Source organism: Acinonyx jubatus, chromosome B1, assembly GCF_027475565.1.
Source record: "Acinonyx jubatus isolate Ajub_Pintada_27869175 chromosome B1, VMU_Ajub_asm_v1.0, whole genome shotgun sequence".
NCBI classification, from domain to species: Eukaryota; Metazoa; Chordata; class Mammalia; order Carnivora; family Felidae; genus Acinonyx; species Acinonyx jubatus.
In genome coordinates, this window is record NC_069382.1 from 100,532,064 (window position 1) to 100,538,853 (window position 6,790).

General features: G+C 36.9%; 1 non-coding gene across 1 annotated transcript; it reads right to left on the minus strand.

The window, feature by feature from the left end:
• Window positions 1–5,757: 5,757 nt before the first annotated feature.
• Window positions 5,758–5,860, minus strand: LOC113601023 (U6 spliceosomal RNA). The gene has a single exon (XR_003422153.1). It is a non-coding gene; the product is annotated as a U6 spliceosomal RNA (small nuclear RNA).
• Window positions 5,861–6,790: the final 930 nt, after the last annotated feature.

Consider the following 6,790-nt stretch of genomic DNA (forward strand, 5'->3'; position numbering starts at 1 on the left):
AAAAAAATGCTAGGATGAATTAAAAAATGCTGCTATTTCTAAACAAACCTGTATCAATGTCAAAACATGACAGAAAACTAAAATTTTGCATGTTTCTGGAGTGAATAGAACAAGAGGTGTTTTTTTTTTTTTTCTATTTAGTCTTTTTTAAAATTTACATCCATATTAGTTAGTATATAGTGCAACAATGATTTCAGGAGTGGATTCCTTAATGCCCCTTACCCTTTTAGCCCATCTCCCCTCCCACAACCCCTCCAGTAACCCTCTGTTTGTTCTCCATATTTAAGAGTCTCTTATGTTTTGTTCTTCTCCGTGTTATCATATTATTTTTGCTTCCCTTTCCTTACATTCATCTGTCTTGTCTCTTAAAGTCCTCATATAAGTGAAGTCATATGATATTTGTCTTTCTCTGACTAATTTCACTTAGCATAATAACCTCCAGTTCCATCTACGTAGTTGCAAATGTCAAGATTTCATTCTTTTTGATTGCCGAGTAATACTCCATTGTATGTATATACCACATCTTCCTTATCCATTCATCCATCGGTGGCCATTTGGGCTCTTTCCATATTTGGCTATTGTTGATAGTGCTGCTATAAACAGGGGGGTGCATGTGTCCCTTCGAAACAGCACACCTGTATCCCTTGGATAAATACCTAGTAGTGCAATTGCTGGGTGTAGGGTAGTTCTATTTTTAATTTTTTGAGAAACTTCCATACTGTTTTCCAGAGTGGCTGCACCAGCTTTCATTCCCAGCAGCAATGCAAAAGAGATCCTCTTTCTCTGCATCCTCGCCAACATCTGTTGTTGCCTGAGTTGTTAATGTTAGCTATTCTGACAGGTGTAAGGTGGTATCTCATCATGGTTTTGATTTGTATTTCCCTGATGATGAGTGATGTGGAGCAATTTTTCATGTGTCAGTGGCCATCTGGAGGTCTTCTTTGGAGAAGTGTCTATTCATGACTTTTGCCCATTTCTTCACTGGGTTATTTGTTTTTTGGGTGTTGAGTTTGATAAGTTCTTTATAGATTTTGGATACTAATCCTTTATCTGATATGTCATTTGCAAATATCTTCTCCCATTCTGTTGGTTACCTTTTAGTTTTGCTGATTTTTTTCCTTCACGTGCAGAAGCTTTTTATTTTGATGAGGTCCCAGTAGTTCACTTTTGCTTTTGTTTCCTTTGCCTCCAGAGATGTGTTGAGTAAGTTACTGCAACTGAGGTCAAAGAGGTTTTTGCCTGCTTTCTCCTCAAGGATTTTGATGGCTTCCTGTGCTACACTTAGGTCTTTCACCCATTTTGAGTTTATTTTTGTGTATGGTGTAAGAAAGTGGTCCAGGTTCATTCATCTGTATGTGTCTGTCCAGTTTTCCCAGCATCACTTGCTGAAGAGACTGTCTTTATTTCATTGGATATTCTTTCCTGCTTTGTCAAAGATTCTTTGGCCATACGCTTGTGGGTCCATTTCTGGTTTCTCTAGTCTGTTCCATTGATCTGAGTGTCTGTTCTTGTGGCAGTACCATAGTGTCTTGAGGATTACACCTTTGTAGTGTAGCTTGAAGTCTGGGATTGTGATGCCTCCTGCTTTGGTTTTCTTTTTCAAGATTGCTTTGGCTATTCAGGGTCTTTTCTGGTTCCATATAAATTTTAGGATTGTTTGTTCTAGCTCTGTGAAGAATGCTGGTGTTATTTTGATAGGGATTGCATTGAATATGTAGATTGCTTTGGGTAGTATCAACATTTTAACAATATTTGTTCTTCCTATCCAGGAGCGTGGAATCTTTTTCCATTTTTTTGTGTCTTCTTCAACTTCTTTCATAAGCTTTCTATAGTTTTCAGTGTCTAGATTTTTCACCTCTTTGGTTAGATTGATTCCTAGGTATTTTATAGTTTTTTGTGCCATTGTAAATTGGATTGATTCCTTGATTTCTCTTTCTGTCGCTTCATTGTTGGTGTATAGGAATGCAACCGATTTTTGTGCATTGATTTTGTATCCTGCTACTTTGCTGAATTCATGAATCAGTTCTAGCAGGTTTTTGGTGGAATCTTTTGGGTTTTCCATGTAGAGTATCATGTCGTCTGTGAGGAGTGGAAGTTTGACCTCTTCCTGGCCAATTTGGATGCCTTTTGTTTCTTTGTATTTTCTGATTGCAGAGGCTAAGACTTCCAATACTATGTTGAATAAGAGTGGTGAGAGTGGACATCTCTGTCTTGTCCCTGACCTTAGGGGGAAAGCTCTCAGTTTTTCCCCATTGAGTATGATAATAGCTTTGGGTCTTTCATACATGGCTCTTATGATCTTGAGGTATAATACTTCTATCCCTAATTTCTTGAGGATTTTTATCAAGAAAGGATGCTGTATTTTGTCAAATGCTTTCTCTGCATCTATTGAGAGGATCATATGGTTCTATTCCTTTCTTTTATTGATGTGATGAATCACATTGTTTTGTGGATATTGAACCAGGCCTGAATCCCAGGTATAAATCCCACTTGGTTGTGGTGAATAATTTTTTTAATGTACTGTTGGATCTGGTTGGCTAATATCTTGTTGGTGATTTTTGCATCCATGTTCATCCAGGAAATTGGTCTATATTTCTCCTCTTTTGTGAGGTCTCTGTTTGGTTTTGGAATCAAGGTAATGCTGGCCTCATAGAAAGAGTTTGGAAGTTTTCCTTCCATTTCTATTTTTTGGAACAGCTTCAAAAGAATAGGAGTTAACTCTTCCTTAAATGTTTAGTACAATTTCCCTGGAAAGCCATCTGCTCCTTGACTCTTGTTATTTGGAACATTTTTTATTACTAATTCAATTTCCTTACTGATTATGGGTCTGTTCAAACTCTTTATTTCTTCCTGTTTCAGTTTTGGTAGTGTATATATTTCTAGGAATTTGTCCCTTTCTTCCAGCTTGCCCATTTTATTGGCATGTAATTGCTCATAATATTCTCTTATTATTGTTTTTATTTCTGCTGTGTTGGTTGTAATCTCTCCTCTTTCATTCTTTATTTTATTATTTTGGGTTCTTTCCTTTTTCTTCTTGATCAAACTGGCTAGTGGTTTTATCAATTTTGTTAATTCTTTCAAAGAACCAGCTTCTGGTTTCATTGATCTGTTCTAGTGGTTTTTTTTTTTTTTTTGTTTTTTGTTTTTTTCATTTCAATAGCATTAATTTCTGCTCTAATCTTTATTATCTCCTGTCTTCGGCTGGTTTTGGGTTTGATTTGCTGTTCTTGTTTCAGCTCTTTAAGGCGTAAGGTTAGGTTGTGTATCTGAGGTCTTTCCTCCTTCTTTAGGAAGCCCTGGATTGCAATATACTTTTCTCTTATGACTGCCTTTGCTGCGTCCCAGAGGTTTTGGGTGTGGTGTTTTCATTTTCATTGGCTTCCATGAACTTTTTAATTTCCTCTTTAACTTCTTGGTTAGCCCATTCATTCTTTAGTAGGATGTTCTTTAGTCTCCAAGTGTTTGCTGTCTTTCCAAATTTTTTCTTGTGGTTGATTTCAAGTTTCATAGCATTGTGGTCTGAAAATATGCATGGGATGATATGATCTTTTTGTACTTGCTGAGGGCTGATTTGTGTTCCAGTATGTGGTCTATTCTGGAGAACGTTCCATATGCACTGGAAAAGAATGTATATTCTGTTGCTTTAGGATGAAATGTTCTAAATATATCTGTTAAGTCCATCTGGTCCAGTGTGTCATTCAAAGACATTATTTCCTTGTTAATTTTTTGATTAGATGATATGTCCACTGCTGTGAGTGGGGTGTTGAAGTCCCCCACTATTATTGTATTACTATTGATGAGTTTCTTTATGTTTGTGATAAATTGATTTATATATTTGTGTCCTTTCACATTTGGTGCATAAATGTTTACAATTGTTAGGTCTTGTTGGTGAGTAGACCCCTTAATTATGACATAATGCTTTTTGATACTTCACCTCTTGAAGCTATCTTTATTTAAAAGTCTAGATTGTCTGATATAAGTATGGCTACTCCGTGTTTCTTTTGTTGACCATTAGCATGATAGATGATTCCCCATCCCCTTTCAATCTAAAGGTGTCTTTCAGTCTAAAGTGGGTCTCTTGTAAACACAATATAGATGGATCTTGTTCTCTTATCCATTCTGTTACCCTATGTCTTTTGATTGGAGCATTGAGTTCATTGACGTTTAGAGTGAGTACTGAGTGATATGAATTTATTGCCATTGTTGCTTGTAAAGTTGGAGTTTCTGGTGGTGTTCTCTGATCCTTTCTAGTCTTCATTGCTTTTGCTATTTATTTATTTATTTATTTATTTATTTTAATCTTTTCTCCGCTCAGAGAATCCCCCTTAAAATTTCTTGCAGGGCTGGTTTAGTGGCCACAAACTCCTTTAAATTTTGTTTGTCTGGGAAACTTTTTATCTCTCCTTCTATTTTGAATGAGAGCCTTGCTGGATAGAGAATTTTTGGCTGCACAGTGAATATATCCTGCCACTCCTTTCTGGCCTGCCAAGTTTCTGTGGATAGGTCTGCTGTGAACCTGATCTGTCTTCCTTTGTAGGTTAAGGACTTTTTTTCCCTTGCTGCTTTCATGATTCTCTTCTTGCCTGAGTATTTTGTGAATTTGACTATGATATGCCTTGATGATGGTCAGTTTTTATTGACTCCAATGGGAGTCCTCTGTGCTTCCTGGATTTTGATGTCTGTGTCTTTCCTCCAGGCTAGGAATGTTTTCTGCTATGATTTCCTCACATAACCCTTCTATTCCTATTTCTCTCTCTTCCTCTTCTCGGACCCATATGATTCTGATGTTGTTCCTTTTTTTTTTTTTTTAAACGTTTATTTATTTATTTTTGGGACAGAGAGAGACAGAGCATGAACGGGGGAGGGGCAGAGAGAGAGGGAGACACAGAATCGGAAACAGGCTCCAGGCTCTGAGCCATCAGCCCAGAGCCTGACGCGGGGCTCGAACTCCCGGACTGCGAGATCGTGACCTGGCTGAAGTCGGACGCTTAACCGACTGCGCCACCCATGCGCCCCTGTTGTTCCTTTTTAATGAGTCACTGATTTCTCTAATTCTTAAATTGTGTTCTTTTGCCTTAATCTCCTTTTTTCTTTCTGCTTCATTATTCTCCATAAGTTTGTCCCCTATATCACTCATTCTCTGTTCTGCCTCATCCATCCTTGCTGCCATGGCCTCCATTCGAGATTGCAGCTCAGTTATAGCATTTTTTAATTTTGTCCTGACTAGCTTTTACTTCTTTTATCTCCACAGAAAGGGATTCTAATCTATTTTCGACTCCAGCTAGTATTCTTATTATCGTGATTCTAAATTCTGGTTCAGACATCTTGCTTGTATCTGTGTTGGTTAAGTCCCTGGCTGTCCTTTCTTCCTGCTCTTTCTTTTGGGGTAAATTTCTTCGTTTCATCATTTTGAAGGGAGAAAAGGAGTTAATGAGCTGGAAAAATTAAAATTAATAAATTAAAATTAAAAAAAAAATTAAAATTAAAAAGTTAAAAACAAATACACATGTAGACAAAAATCGAATAAATGATGCTAGATCCCAGGTGTGTTTTGATCTAGGTGTTGAAAGTGGCTTGATAGATTAGAGAAAAAAAAGGGAAAAAAAGGAAAAAAGAAATTATTTAAAAATTTGGAAAAATGAATACACTGAAGTAGACTAAAATTAAATAAAGGAAGTAAAATAGAATTAAAAAAATTTACACAAAAGTAAAAAATATAGTAGGAAAAATTGAAGAAAAATATTTTTAATAAAGGTTAAAAATATGGAATACTTCATGAATTTGCATGTCATCCTTGCACAGGGGCCATGCTAATCTTCTCTGTATCATTCCAATTTTAGTGTATGTGCTGCCAAAGCACTGTTTGTTTGTTTGTTTGTTTTTTGCACAAAATTTCATGTCAGGAAACTATAAAATGTGGGCTAATGCCTCCAAAGTACTGAGGAAAAATAATTTTGAATATTTCTTTTTTTGAAATTTCAGTATAGGTGATACACAATGTTATAATAGTTTCAAGTGTATGACATAGTGATTCAACAAGCGTATATACTATGTGCACTACAGGTGTAACTACCATCTGTCCTGTTAAATTGCTATTACAATATCATTGACTGTATTCCTTATGCTGTGCCTTTTAGTCCTATGACTTATTCGTTCCATAACTGGAAGACTGTATCTCCCTCTCCCCTTCACCATTTGGCCCAACCCCACACTCCCCACCCTTCTGTCAACCATCTGTTTGTTGAATATATATTTCCATACTGAACTCCAAAGATTTTACCTGGGTACATGGGCTAATTAACAGTGTGGGAGAATAAAGTCCTAAGAGAAAACTTCAATCCCACCAGGTTAAAACGAAGAGGTTGGAGTTTGGTACTGTCAGAGTACATAGGACTTGAGGAGCAAAATCCTAATAAGGCTAGCAGCACAGGAAAGAGAGCCTCAAAGTATCTGTGGAGTCTTCTCTCAGAACATTCTCCAACTCTTAAATTGTGCAGGTGAAGGGTAAGACTCTAAGTAACTGCAGTAGAAAGTAGTAACTAAGAAGCTAAAGCCCCAGGCAAATATCTTAGCAGCCACATAGCGCTGGGGCAAGAGAACCCTAGGAAGGGTAACCATCATAAAAACCTCAGGCTTTGATTTGATCTACTGAAGGGCAACCCATAGAAGTTAGGGCATGCATTAGTTTTGTAAGACTGCCATAACATATTACCACAAACTGGGTGGCTTGAAACAACAAAAATGTATTCTTTCACATTTCCAGATGTCAGAAGTCTAAAAACAAGGTGTC